We start from the raw sequence: 13,192 nt of genomic DNA on the forward strand, positions 1-13,192 counted from the left end.
GGAAGAGTTCTATGGGAACACTGTCACTTTCAGAGGGTCTGCTTTCTCAGGAGTGATGACTTGCTGATGTTAGCGCAGAAGTATTTACCTGCTCCCATCCTTGGCTGCCTAAGCAACACTGCTAATACTAGCCTATAACATTCTGATTAAAAATCATGCTCACAGGGCACTGTAGGAGAAGCGGGGTGGGTATTTCACATAGCAGACAAGCCAGCAACACCTCAGCACATTCCCAAGATTTGACCAGCTTTATTTCAGGGAATCACTAGTGTTTCCCACAGCAAAGATAAAATATGGGTGTAATATATAAATGTATGACCACATTCATGTGTTTGCTGCTGAAGCATCAGTGAACACAGATATTCCCTACAGAAATCAAAATATGTAGAACAGCCATTGCTGAAAATGGTGTGTGTGTGTGTGTGTGTGTTTTATATTGAGGGTATGAGTGCTTCTAAAAAAATACCCAGTGGAGGAAAGCCAGAAGAAAGGGTGTTATACATTAATACCAGTTGCAGGATGTATCTGCAGCATTGCTGTGAATTCAGTTTTTAAACTGTGAATACTTCTTCTCACCAGTTGCTATTTTAATGAGCAGCTTAGTTTGACCTAGATGAGGCATCTAATAAAATGTAGTAGGTGCTTCTGATGTGGAGAACCTTATGGAATACAACTGGGGATAGCTGGCTGTGATTTTATCTCTTCTCCCATCTCCTCCCCAAGAAATGACCTTAAAGACTGTGACAAATACTAGCATGGGAGAAATGGAGCCTGACTTGCAACTGTTTTGCATAATCTGGTTATGCAAACCAGAGATGGTTCTTGTTTGAAAGCTTCTCCTATTTCATCCTTATCTTGCATGGCGGGGTGGGGGGAGGAATTGTGGAATTGTTTTATATTGTTGGGGGGGTTGGGGGGTTGTTAGAGATCCCATTTTTCAGCTTTGAACCAGCTACCAAGATGATCTAAGTTAAATCTCTGAGTGATATGTAATTTTCTGAATGTGCATGCATGCCTATGCATGTGCATGAACAACGTTTTGTACACACCATACATTTAAGGCAAAGAATCCCAGGAATCCTTACAGAGCTATAATTCTCAGCACCCTTAACAAACTACAGTTCCCAGGTTTCTTTGGGAAAATAATATGCTTTAAATGTATGGTGTGTATGCAGCCTCCAGTGCCCAACCAGCGATTTTGCACCTTACAATTAATGGGTTTCATTTTGAACATTGGTATCACATTATAGGACAATTTTTCAAGAATGCTTTCAATTGGAAGAAAAAAAAATGCTACCTTTGCTTTTAAAATCCATGTACTATAGTAGAGTAGGCTGCTGCAAAATAAATACCTGCCACATAAAGCAGTCAGCTAAAAGTTTTGAGCAATCTGGAATGTTCACTTAGAGCAGGTCATCTCAGGAAGTGATCCTTTGTGTGAGAATAGAGATACTACAATTATAAATGAACAACCTTTTCATATGGTTTTTTTTTTTTTTTTTTTTTTTGAGAGTATTGCTGTCTGGCTTTCAAGCAGATTAGATCAGGGGTAGGCAACCTAAGGCCCATGGGCCACAAGCCGCCCATGGGGGTCGTTTAACCAGCCCACGAGCCGCCCCTGAACCGAGCCGCCTGTTCGGCGAGTCCCTGCACACTGCGCTAAACCGGTGCAGCATGGCGCAGGGACTTGCTTCCGCAGTGCCAGAAATCATGTCTGCGCATGCACAGACACCGAAAAACGTGTTTGTGCAGGCACAGATCACGTCTGCGCAGACATAGACGCCGGAAATCATGGGCGCATGCACTCATGTGCATGCACAATGTGGGCCACTGAGGGATCTCCGCTGGAGTGAACCGGCCCAGGCGAGGTAAACCTTGCCGACCCCTGGATTAAGATGTTTGATGGATAGCATTCTGTTTGGCAGCATGCTTCAGTGAAGAAGACTGAATAGTGCCTAACTGTTTAAGAACTGCCAGGTATCCTTATGCTGGCATTTGCTGGATAAATACTTTTATTTCCTGCCAATTTAAACTAATGATATTTTTGGCAGTGCTCTTGTGTGGGCAAGGAAGATCTGGAGGACTTGAGCATCCCTCATTGCCTTGGTACAAAGCTAAGAATTGACATTCTGTGCTGGAGAAAGAAACTTGGCTAGAGGCTATTTATACCCCTTTCGTATTTTCCTCAAAGCAAAGTTCAGTCCATCCTGCTTATCAGTTAGTATACAGATCCCATCCCTAGGTGGGATTGGTGGGATTGATAGCATGGAATTCCAGAGGAAAAAACTGTTTGTATGAGAGTAAGCAAGTGTAATGTTTCTTATATTTTGCTAAAAATGTGTTGCATTTGAAATGTACATAAAATGTCATTGAAATGTATGTAATAACAGGCTGCATGTGTATAAGAGAACTGGTTTGACTGCTGGTTGTGATCACATTTTGTTGGCTGGCAGTGGAAGAAAGGTTAACTATTTAAATGAGATCCTTATTTCATAAGTAAACTCTTTACACAGTAAATATTAAATTGGAGGACAGGTGGCCAAAATAAAAAATTGGAGCTGCGCACCCTAAAAGCCCTTAACATATAGTGCAAAGTATCTTCTCAATGTGTTTGTAAAAGTTTGTATAGTGCATGGGCTAAAAGTCTAAACATCTACAAATCCAGAAGTTTCCAATGTGTGTTGTCTGGGGAATCTACTTTACTTTCATAATTATAGTGGTGCAAAATGAACTTGTAATTAAATGAAGTTGAGGTTAGTATCCATTTTAAGAGTTTGAGTTCAATCTGCTTTCTTAACTTTCCCCCATCTTGATCTTGCTGTGACGGGATGGAGATGCAGAATGGAGAGCTGAAATGTCACCTGGAAGGATTATTTGCTGCATTCTGATCTTTGTATTTAATCAGGTCGGTGGCGCTGTGAGTTAAACCATAGAGCCTGGGACTTGCCGATCAGAAAGTCGGTGGTTCAAATCCCCGCGATGGGGTGAGCTCCCGTTGCTCGGTCCCTGCTCCTGCCAACCTAGCAGTTCGAAAGCACGTCAAAGTGCAAGTAGATAAATAGGTACCGCTCTGGCAGGAAGGTAAACGGTGTTTCCATGCGCTGCTCTGGTTCACCAGAAGTGGCTTAGTCATGCTGGCCACATGACCCGGAAGCTGTACGCCAGCTCCCACGGCCAATAAAGCGAAATGAGTGCCACAACCCCAGAGTCGGCCAGGACTGGACCTAATGGTCAGGGGTCCCTTTACCTTTATGTTGGTGAATGACATAGTAACAGAAAAATTGTAGTGATAATCTGTTTATGCATAATCTGTTATTCTCATTTGGGGTGAAAAGCACAGGAGAGAGAATGGCTTATGCCACCTGAGAAGACAGGAAGCAGTAAATACAATTTTAGGTCTTTAACTCCTCCTCTACTAAATGCTCAACTTTTCTTCTAAGATCTTCTTCTCTTCCATCTTCTTATCTATTATTGCCGTCATGTTTTTCTTCCCTCTCCCCTCTGCACCCTCAGCCCCATCTTCCCCCTACAGGCCTTAGGTGTTTTCAGAATATTACCTCAGGGTGGAGCCAAAGCCCAGTGTAATTCTGTAATTTGAAACCCTGACTTTACAAAGGAACTCAGAAGCTCCTGAAAATCTTACATGGAGATGTTTCTCAACAAATGGAATGGAAAAGAGCCCTTGAATGTAGGGTTCTCATCATTCAACTAGGAAGCCTGAAAAAGAGTGTTTCTGGTTTCAGGCAAAGAGCCCTACACATCTACAAGTCTATGTATGTAGATGTTCCTTAGACCTTCAATTGGGAGTCAGTGGAGTGTGCCTTCGGGGGTGAAGTCAAACCACTGCATTAGCAGCACTGAAGTAACTTCCCCAGGGTTTAAACCTGGGCAGTGTGTATGGAGGTCCTGGGCCATCCAGATGACAAGACTCCCCTCTCAGCCTCGCTGATACAGTATAGGCCAAAGGATAGCAGAGCAATACTTTTGGCACTGGCTCGGCTGCAGGAATAGCCAGAAAGAGGCATGCAAGCACTCCGGATTTGTGTAGGGTTTACTCCTTAGCCTTTTCCTCTCCCAAATATATCCCACAAAGCAGCAAAGGCTTAAGGATCAGAGTTTTCCTTTTCCAAGGAGTGTGGTGGAGTCTCCTTCTTTGGAGGTCTTTAAGCAGAGGCTTGACAACCATATGTCAGGAGTGCTCTGATGGTGTTTCCTGCTTGGCAGGGGGTTGGACTCGATGGCCCTTGTGGTCTCTTCCAACTCTATGATTCTATGATTCTAGATGTGCTACTTCCCAGGTTGATGAGCTCCATCTACCCCTTGATTTCCTCTACAGTGCACGCAGAAACTGCCTTCTTGACCATTGGACCCACTCGTCTGCTCAGTCCACCAGAACCTGTCTTCATATATAATTGAAGTCCCTAACTCACTGAGGGTTTGAGACCCATTGGCTACCCTCACCTGGTTTAGCCAGCCAGTCGAAACCTTTCCTGGGGTGTGGTTGCTGTCACATGCTGACACCTTCTAGAAGCCACAGGTGAGAGCTGAGTGCAGTGGGGACCAAAAGAGGACAACCTACTCCAGAAGGAACCTGAAATGTCCTCCACCAGAGGCACTTCCCCTCCTCTAACACCCCATACACTCATAACCATGAAATTGCTATGCATAGGTAGTACCAATCACAATGGTATATGAGTTAGTGTAGCAGGTTTTATTTTCCAATAATTGTGTGCAGTGAACTACACTTTTTGGACATATTCCAAAGCTTGAGTATCCAATTGTCAGTTGCCCACCATTTTTCTTTTTGATCAAGCTTTGACCTGAATAGACAAGTCAATTTATTTTGAAGTATTCTACATCTTTTATTCTTATCCAACTTACCGTACTTTTTTTAGTTTAACTTTGTAGGTTGGATTTATCGTACATTTTCTTGTGTTGTGTCCTAGTGACTGATTTAAACATCAAAATTCAGTGTTTGATGAGGAAATGACAGACTTCTCATTATCGTGACACCATTTGTCTAATGCAGTCAGGGAGAACCTGTGGCCTTTCCATGGTCAGGAGAATGGAAGCTGTAGTCCAACAAAATGTGTAGGGCCACAGGTTACTAATTCTTGCTCTAAAAAGCCTAGTTATTCTAAATTTACTTTTCTTCTCACATAAGAGAAGCAGAAAGCTCTTCATTCTGTTATATATACCGTAATGTGGAGCCAATTAGCTCCATAGCTTCCTTTCATTATTGGCAAACAGGATATGCATTAGTTTTATTAACTGATTTTCTCTGCTTATTTTCTTCCCATATTTTGCGAGAAAACTAATTTGATTCCCTTTTGGGGTTCTAGGTGTGGTATGAGATGATAAAGTGCATCTTTTTTGCTATGGTTTCCAGCTGTTCTTTGATCAATCAGCATTTGTTTTCATGCATGAAGTGGCCTAGAAATTTATCCTAATCAATTTTAAGCAGAGAGAAGGCTGAGTTGGAAGTTCCAGCTGAAGCAGTTTAAACAGATGGCAATTCACTATAAAAGGAAAGTTAAGGTAGAATCACCAGGAAGGAATTGCAAGACATGGGGAACAATTTTGCAGAGGAGGTTGTGTGCTAGCAGTCTGTTATATTGCTGTAGCACTGCAGTCATGTCTGGATCAGGATGAATTCAGCATCAGGCAGCTTTTCTTTTTTTATGTGCACCAGTCATGTGTGATTTCGAAATGTCTCAGACTTTTTTGATCTTCACTATTATCCTGCAGTTTGCTAACAAAGAACACCATCTGCCACCCCACCCCCTTTTAAAGAGGAAGCTTTCAACAGACTTAAATGATCACGATTTTTCATATGTTGGCTGTCAAAATATAATGGAAACCTATAAGTGAAACTAAATTAATTGCAACCCTAGTATAAAGTATTGAAAATACAAACTGATATTGTACTGAATGAGACCATTAGGACACTGAGCTCAGTCTCACCTACTCTGATGGGCAGCGGCTTTTTCTTATAAAATTTAATGTAAATCCCACCCTTCCTCCCAATGGAGTCTAGAGTGGCAAACTTTAAGTAATAAAATAAAATAAAATAAAAATGTTTAAGACATCTTAAAAAACAATTTCCATACTGACGCAGACTGGGAAAGATCACAAAGATTTGTTGACAGAGGATGGTGGTCTTCAGTAGGTGCCTGCAATACTAAAAGTGTCCCAACAACACCCAGCCCCCCAATGAGGACACACAATTGGAAGTTTGGTTACTTATTGGCAAAGCCTTCAATTACAGCAGCTCCTAAGGTGCAAGAATCAAATATACCACTGCTGTTAAATACCCAGCTAGGCATCTTCTTCTTCAGACCTGTGCTTCGACCTGGATAGTTGGAGCAACAGCATGAACATGTCTCCAACAGCAGGTTTAAACTCCCTCTTCTGATGTGGTGTGTGCAAGCAACAGTGACTTCTCCTGCATAGGAGCTCCAGCTTCTCCAGTAACTTTAACTCCCTCCTCATCCTTGGAAATAGGGGACAGAGGAGATTCTAACAACCCAACTCTCTCTTCCACTTCTGTGTCTTCCTGCAACACTTCCTTTGCCTCTGCCACTTCTGTCTATGACTGCCCAGCTTCTTCGTCTTCCCTCTGGCTCACAGGTGGCACAGAACCCCACAAATCACTGGCCCCTTTCCCTGGATCAAGCTTCTGCCCCCCTGCCCCCTGCCCACTCTGCCCACCCTTCAGACTCTTGACTGTCCCTGACAGAAAGGGAGGGAAGTCCATAAGGTAGTTGCTACAGCAATACTTGTTGGTGATAAAAAAAAATCACCAGGTGGTTTCTGTTGAACGGGAAGAATAGCACATCAGATTAATGGAATGCTTGCCTGTCTGCATAAATAGACCATTGAAACAAGTCCTCATCTGTCACCTCATCACAAATGTGAGTGAAACAGAGAAGTGTACGTTTTGACTTTGCTTAAAACAGAAGGTCCATTTTGAACATTTGTTCTATTGGTAGGAATGTGGATGGTTGTTGTTTTTTAACTTAATCACTCATTATTGCAACGGTATCTGAAAACATCACTCAGATGCCTTGTGCAGACTTCTGAGCTCTGCATATATATCATGACTATTTAAAGACTGCTTGTGCTTAAATATTGTGGTGTGTCCCCCTCCCCCCTTCATTGTGCACCCTTCATAAAAGCAGACATGATTTTAATGTAGGATTCATATAGATAAGCCTGGGAATTTTATTAAGAAAAATTATTTAAGATGAGTTTAACTCGGCTTAGAATGTATGTACATGTGCTCACACACAATTTTGCTCCTATGTATGTTTGTACTGTTGTAGTAAGAGTTCATTTAAGGACAAAAACATGACATTCATAGAATTGGTATTGCATGAATGTTTTAAAATTATTATTTTTTAAAAATAAACTGTTGCAGGACCTCTCAGTCAGGATTGTATGGGTGATGGGCTCTTAACTATTTGTCCCCTGCATTCCAGATCTGAAGTGGAACCTTCTGCAGGTGCTATTTGCAACAGAAGGGAAGCCCACAGTGACTACAATGGCCCCTTGTTGAATTGCAATTGTGCCACATAGTTGTTGGATGAAAAAACACTAGTAATTTGTCTTTGAGATAAAGTCTGTTTAAGCTGTGTATTAACAGGGAAACAACATTCAAAAATCTGTATTTCCTACTTGAATTAAAAAATAAACTGTGTGTATTCTGGAAATATGATGGAGAAGACTTGCAAAAGCGGCATGCAAGCATGGCACAAACCTGATATATTGGCTTATCCATCCATCTCTACATGTAACCAAATTAAAGTATAACCCAGTACAGCTCCCCTGCCCCCAGCAATGTAGTGTAGAATAGCTGAAAAGAAACACTCATTCTCCTGGCCACTTTAAGGGGTTTTTGTGTGTGTGTGGAGGACGCTATTCTGGTTTTGGTAAGTCACCAGCAACTCCACAACTGGGTAGGTTGGGCAGATGCCAACAAGCTGAAAACAGCCAAAGAAAGTGGATCAGCAACCTTTAACTACTGTAGTTATGCAATTCTTGTTTCCTACAGGGTACCCTGCAAAAGCTACACAACATTGCAAAGCCACAATTTTTCTCCTCAGCTTTCCCATACTTGCCAATGGTGTACAAGTCATCTTGGGGATGGGTCTGTGGTGAGGAGAAAAAAGATCATAGAATTGTCTCTGAACAATGTGATATGCTCCACTGTATGTTCCACTTCTAAGCTGTGTCCATGGGCTTACATCAGCTGTTAAATGGCATATAAAGCACAAAATTGTTGTTTTGTGATTGATCCTTTTCTATGCAAACAAACTTTGTAAGGTTTCTGTCATTTTCACCTCTCTAGCCAGTAAGTTTCTTAAATGTTCCTGTTCAGAGATTATAGCTGCAAATTGGGATGTTAGTAAGATGATGTTTAGCATTTCAAAAGCTCATTGAGAGGGGAAGGTAGCCCATTTCAGCTAATCTAAAACTAATTGCCTACTAGAATGTAAAGGAAGGCATCTCTCCCATATGTGTCTGGAAAGCATATTTCAAAGCCTTTCAGTTCTATTCATTAAGGAGCAGCAGATTCAATCTTTTCTCCTTTTTGCTGCATTGTGCTTTTGAGACTGAAATGACAAGTTCCAAATGTGAGTAGAAATCTGTATTTTAGAAATGATATGATAAAATAGGTACTAGGCATGGAAACTTGCTAATATATTTTGGAATGTGCAGTAATACAGACAACACTGGCTTATTTAGAATGGCTGCTGAAAAGAAAAAATAAATAAATTCCTCATAGTTTAGGATACAAAGATATTGCTGAAGTCTTTTGAAGACAGCTGACTTTAGAAATAATACAGGGGGAAAACAATTCAAAAGGTGATATAGTTTTCTCATGAATGTGATCTTTTGTTTGAAAGCACCCTCATGCCAAACCTTGCCACTACAGAGAGATGGCTAACTTTGATATGAATTTATCCAGCCCCTTGATTCTGGATCTGAGGCCTTCCTTCCTTCTTTGAGAGAGGCTCAGAGGATTGCGACAAAGGTCTTTTAAGTTCTGGCCCCCCATTAGTGGAATGCTTTCTCACTGACATCTTTTTCAGCACTACATAAAAACTTACATGTTCCCTGACTTGGTCCGCTGAGAAAGGTTTTAACCATAGTGGAGTGAGTGACCTGTGTCCTGCTTAGTCTTTTATATGTATGGTAACCTCATTAACCAGTTCTGTGGAATGGGTATTGGAGGCACTGTTCTAAAGTGGTTCTGTTTCTACCTACAGGATCGTGTCCATAGCGCAGCATAGGGAGAATGTGTTTTGGCTCCATTAGCTTTGTACTATGGTGTATCACAGGGTACAATCTTGTCTCCAATGTTGTTTAGCAGCTATACTGGGTAGGGCCATTCAGAGTTTGAAGGCAAAGTCTCATCAGTACACTGATGTGACATGCAGGTCTACTTCTTCATAACTTCACCACTGAGACTAGATAATGGTCCAGACCAGTAAGTTGAGCTTGATCCCCAGGAAGACAGAAGTACTGTGGGTTGGTTGTTCCCATGGTCCATAAGATTGGCCATTTGCCTGTTCTAGAAGTGATTGCACTCCATATTAAAGAATAGATTTGGACTTTGGTGATGCTCCTGGGTCCATCTTTGTAACTGGAGGATCAGCTAGCCTCTTTGGCTATGAGTGCCTTTTACCAGTTACATATGGTATGCCAGGACACAGCTCTAGTGCTCAAAAGCTTGCTCTTATCCATTGGAGCTGTTGTTCAGTATTGTGGACCCAATTTTATGGAACTCCCTTCCAGCTGAGATCAGAGACCCTGTTGAACCTCTGGTACCTACTTCTTTTTTTATTATTCCTGCAGGCTTCTAATTAAATTCTGATTGATAGTTTTAACTTACTGTTAGTTCATTATATTGAGTCTCCTTTGCACCACTTAATCATGACTGTAATCAAGTAGTATATGAATTGTTGAAAATAATAAGAAGAATAATAATGATAAATAAATAAATAAATAAATAAATAAATAACAAATTTGAAGCCTCCGCCTCTTTCTTCTTATAGTTCTTTAAACTAGATTTGGGCTAAACAGCCCTTTACCTGAGGATTTGCACAAGACCATTTGACACCTGAGGTGAACCACAAAATGGTGCCCCCCCCACTAGGAACAAGGTGGGGAGAATAAAGATCTACATTGGGATCAAAGCTGGGAGGAGACCAGCAGCACCTCCTATTCACCAAGAGGCCACTGCAGAGGTGGCATTGGGGGAGGGGCTGCCAAGGAGGAGGCAAATCCGGCTTTCAAAGAACAGGCCGCAACTGTGGCAGTGGCAGCAGCGTTGGGAGATGCATTCCTTTGAGGCTGGATCTGCTGCCTTTGTGAATTCTGCCACCCAAGGCAGTCGCTTCACCTTGCCTCATGGGTGGGTTGTTCCTCAAGGACTGTCCTCTCTCCTGTAGGAGACATAGTCACACTAACTTTGTTCTAGGTTTGACTGATGGCACAGTACTAACATATCAAAGGTAAAGTTACACAGGAAACATGCAGAGGCCTTGTTTAAAGCTTCTATAACTTCATTGGGTTAGCTTCTCTTGACAAATTATGTAGAAATAGCTGTATGTTTGACTGACCTTAAAGGTCTGTAGTCACCTCTGGAATATTCCTAGAAGCACTTTTATTAACTAAACAGTCTGTGTTGCAAACAGCTCTTCTGTTTAACTTACTAGAGTTGCTTTGAACAATGACTGCGAAATATGGCCGCCTTCCATAGTCTGTTGCTTGTGAGGATTTAGAAGTAATGCATTTAAAGTGATAATCAGTAGCACATAAATTCAAAGTGGGCATGCATCCACTTGAATCATTTTGTTTATGGCCTTAATTACTTAATGAAGACCTTCATTTCCCTCTAAAATTCCCTTCAGCTTTTATCCATTGATTTAAGACAAGCAGTAAAAAAGATGGAAGAGGCATTTCCAATTGCATACTTTCATGCAATGTGGCTGTGAAGAGCCACAAAAGAACAACTGAGACAGCAGCACTGTCCTGCATCTTGCCAGCTGTCAATTTATCATGGGATCTTCAGGGGTCTCAAGAGGATCTGACAGTGTTTGGCAGTAAAACATTCTGACTTACGCAGTTGTATCATGCTGGACTGGTAGGATGGGGGCACTTTGGGGCAAGCAGCAGAATTGAAAGCCAAGCTAAACATGTGCATCTTCTCAATTCCCACTTAATTTGGAGTAGGTAGTTTATCTCCACAGGTTTTGTTGCAAATCAGAAATAGAGGTCCAACAACTAGACTGGGATACAGTATGTGTTAAGGCTGGCCTCAAATGACAAAGAACTACATTTCAGCCTAATTCTGTTTCAAGAAGGAGAATTCATTGACCTCCAGATGTTGTCAGACTCCAGTTCCCATCACATTGATGATTGTCAATATTGGCTGGAGCTGATGGCAGCTGAAGTCCACAGATTCCCTATCCCCACCCTAATTGAAAGAATAAAATAATTAAATGGGTGTAAAAATAAAAGAGGCAGCCAAGGAAGAGAGATGAACCATGTACATTATTCTGAGCTCCTTGAAGAGAGGGTAGCACAGAAAGCAGTAAATAAATGACACCTTGCACACTGAACAACACAACTCAGAAGTGTGTGTGTGTGTGTAAATAGTCCTCCCACCTTTTGTAGGATTGAGGGAGTGGGAAGGAGAGGAAAGTGGCATTATAGAAAGTCATTTTCTTCTCATCTGCTTCCTGGAGGTTCTATCTAATATTTTTAATTGACTTTTTCTTTCATGCCTTTGAACATTTTTGGTTTGGGGCCTCTATTACTTTATTACTTTTTGTACTTTGAATACAGCCAAAGACATGCATTTTGTTTGCAATTTAATTTAATTTGAAAATAATCTGCTTTGTGGCAATAGGAGTAAGGATATTTTTTAATTTGTTTATGGTTTCTTCTCTTTTCAGACTATGGGTAAACATTTCCAAGCTCTAGGCCTACCCAATGGATGTTAAACTTTAGATTCTGTGGTACTAAAGACCTTGCTTCTTATGGCTATTTTATACATGATTATTGGGCTGAAAGTGAGTGACTTGCCTAAGATCATCATGGTGAAGGGTGGATTTTGAAGCTAGTTTTATTATATCTATTAGCTGCATTTTATATGCTGCCTTTTCTTTATGAGGAGGCTAGAGCAACATACAGTACATGCTTACCTGCATCTCCACAGGATGGGCGCAACTATTGAGAAAGCCCTCTGTCTTGTTCCTTGTAAAATCCCTGTATTTCTTCAATGCTGAATCCCCAAGTGTCACCTGAAACCTGCATAGCATCTAGGAGATCTGAGTCTATTACCTTGCCTACCTCTTGCCAGTGCCATCCTCTCCACTCCAGCCTCTGGCAAGGATGAAGGGAGGGGCAGAAAAAACTTGGTACATGGTCTCAGGTCCCATCAATCATTCCCACTCCCTTTCTTTATGGCTTTCATGCCAAGCTTGTTTACTGTTTTGTGACATTTTGGTTGCCCTAATAAAGGTGTGCCTTTGTGGAGTTTGTAATGATTAACATTTTGTATTAATATGAGTTGCTCGTCTCCAGTAATGAGGATGCATCTTTTATTCAGTGTTGCTGTAGGGAGATTAACACAACAACAATCAATAATTTTATTATTTATACCCTACCCATCTGGCTGGGTTTCACCAGCCACTCTGGGGGGCTCACAGCATATATCAGAACATACTAAAGCATCAAACATTAAAAACTTCCCAATACAGGGCTGCCTTCAGATGTCTTCTAAAAGTCAGATAGTTGTTTATTTATTTGACATATGAAGAGAAGGTGTTCCACAGGGAGGGTGCCACTACCAAGAAGGCCCTCTGCCTGAATCCCTGTAACCTTGCTTCTTTCCATGAGAGAACCAGCAGAAGTACCTCTGAGGAGGACCTCAGTGTCTGGACTGAATGATGGGAGTGAATACGCTTTGGCCAGGTCCAAATACATTTTTTTAAGAAGCAGTTTAATAACCACTTCTTTAAGCCAGTCTAAGAAGACTCCCTCACAGAGGGAGTCATTCACCACCCTGCGGAACTCATCGCCCAACCCTTCCCAGCTCGCTTTTAGGAGCCAGGATGGGCAAGGATTAAGGAGACAGGTGGTCGGTTTCACTGGTCCAAACAGCCTGCCCATATACCTG

General features: G+C 41.6%; 1 protein-coding gene across 8 annotated transcripts in view; it reads left to right on the plus strand.

Moving 5' to 3' along the window:
- KCNIP1 (potassium voltage-gated channel interacting protein 1) overlaps positions 1 to 13,192 on the plus strand; it is a 573,342-nt gene that overhangs the window by 101,817 nt on the left and 458,333 nt on the right. The gene's annotated exons all lie outside the window — the stretch shown is intronic.

Source organism: Podarcis erhardii (genome assembly GCF_964252035.2).
Source record: "Podarcis erhardii genome assembly, chromosome: 2".
Lineage (NCBI taxonomy): Eukaryota > Metazoa > Chordata > Lepidosauria > Squamata > Lacertidae > Podarcis > Podarcis erhardii.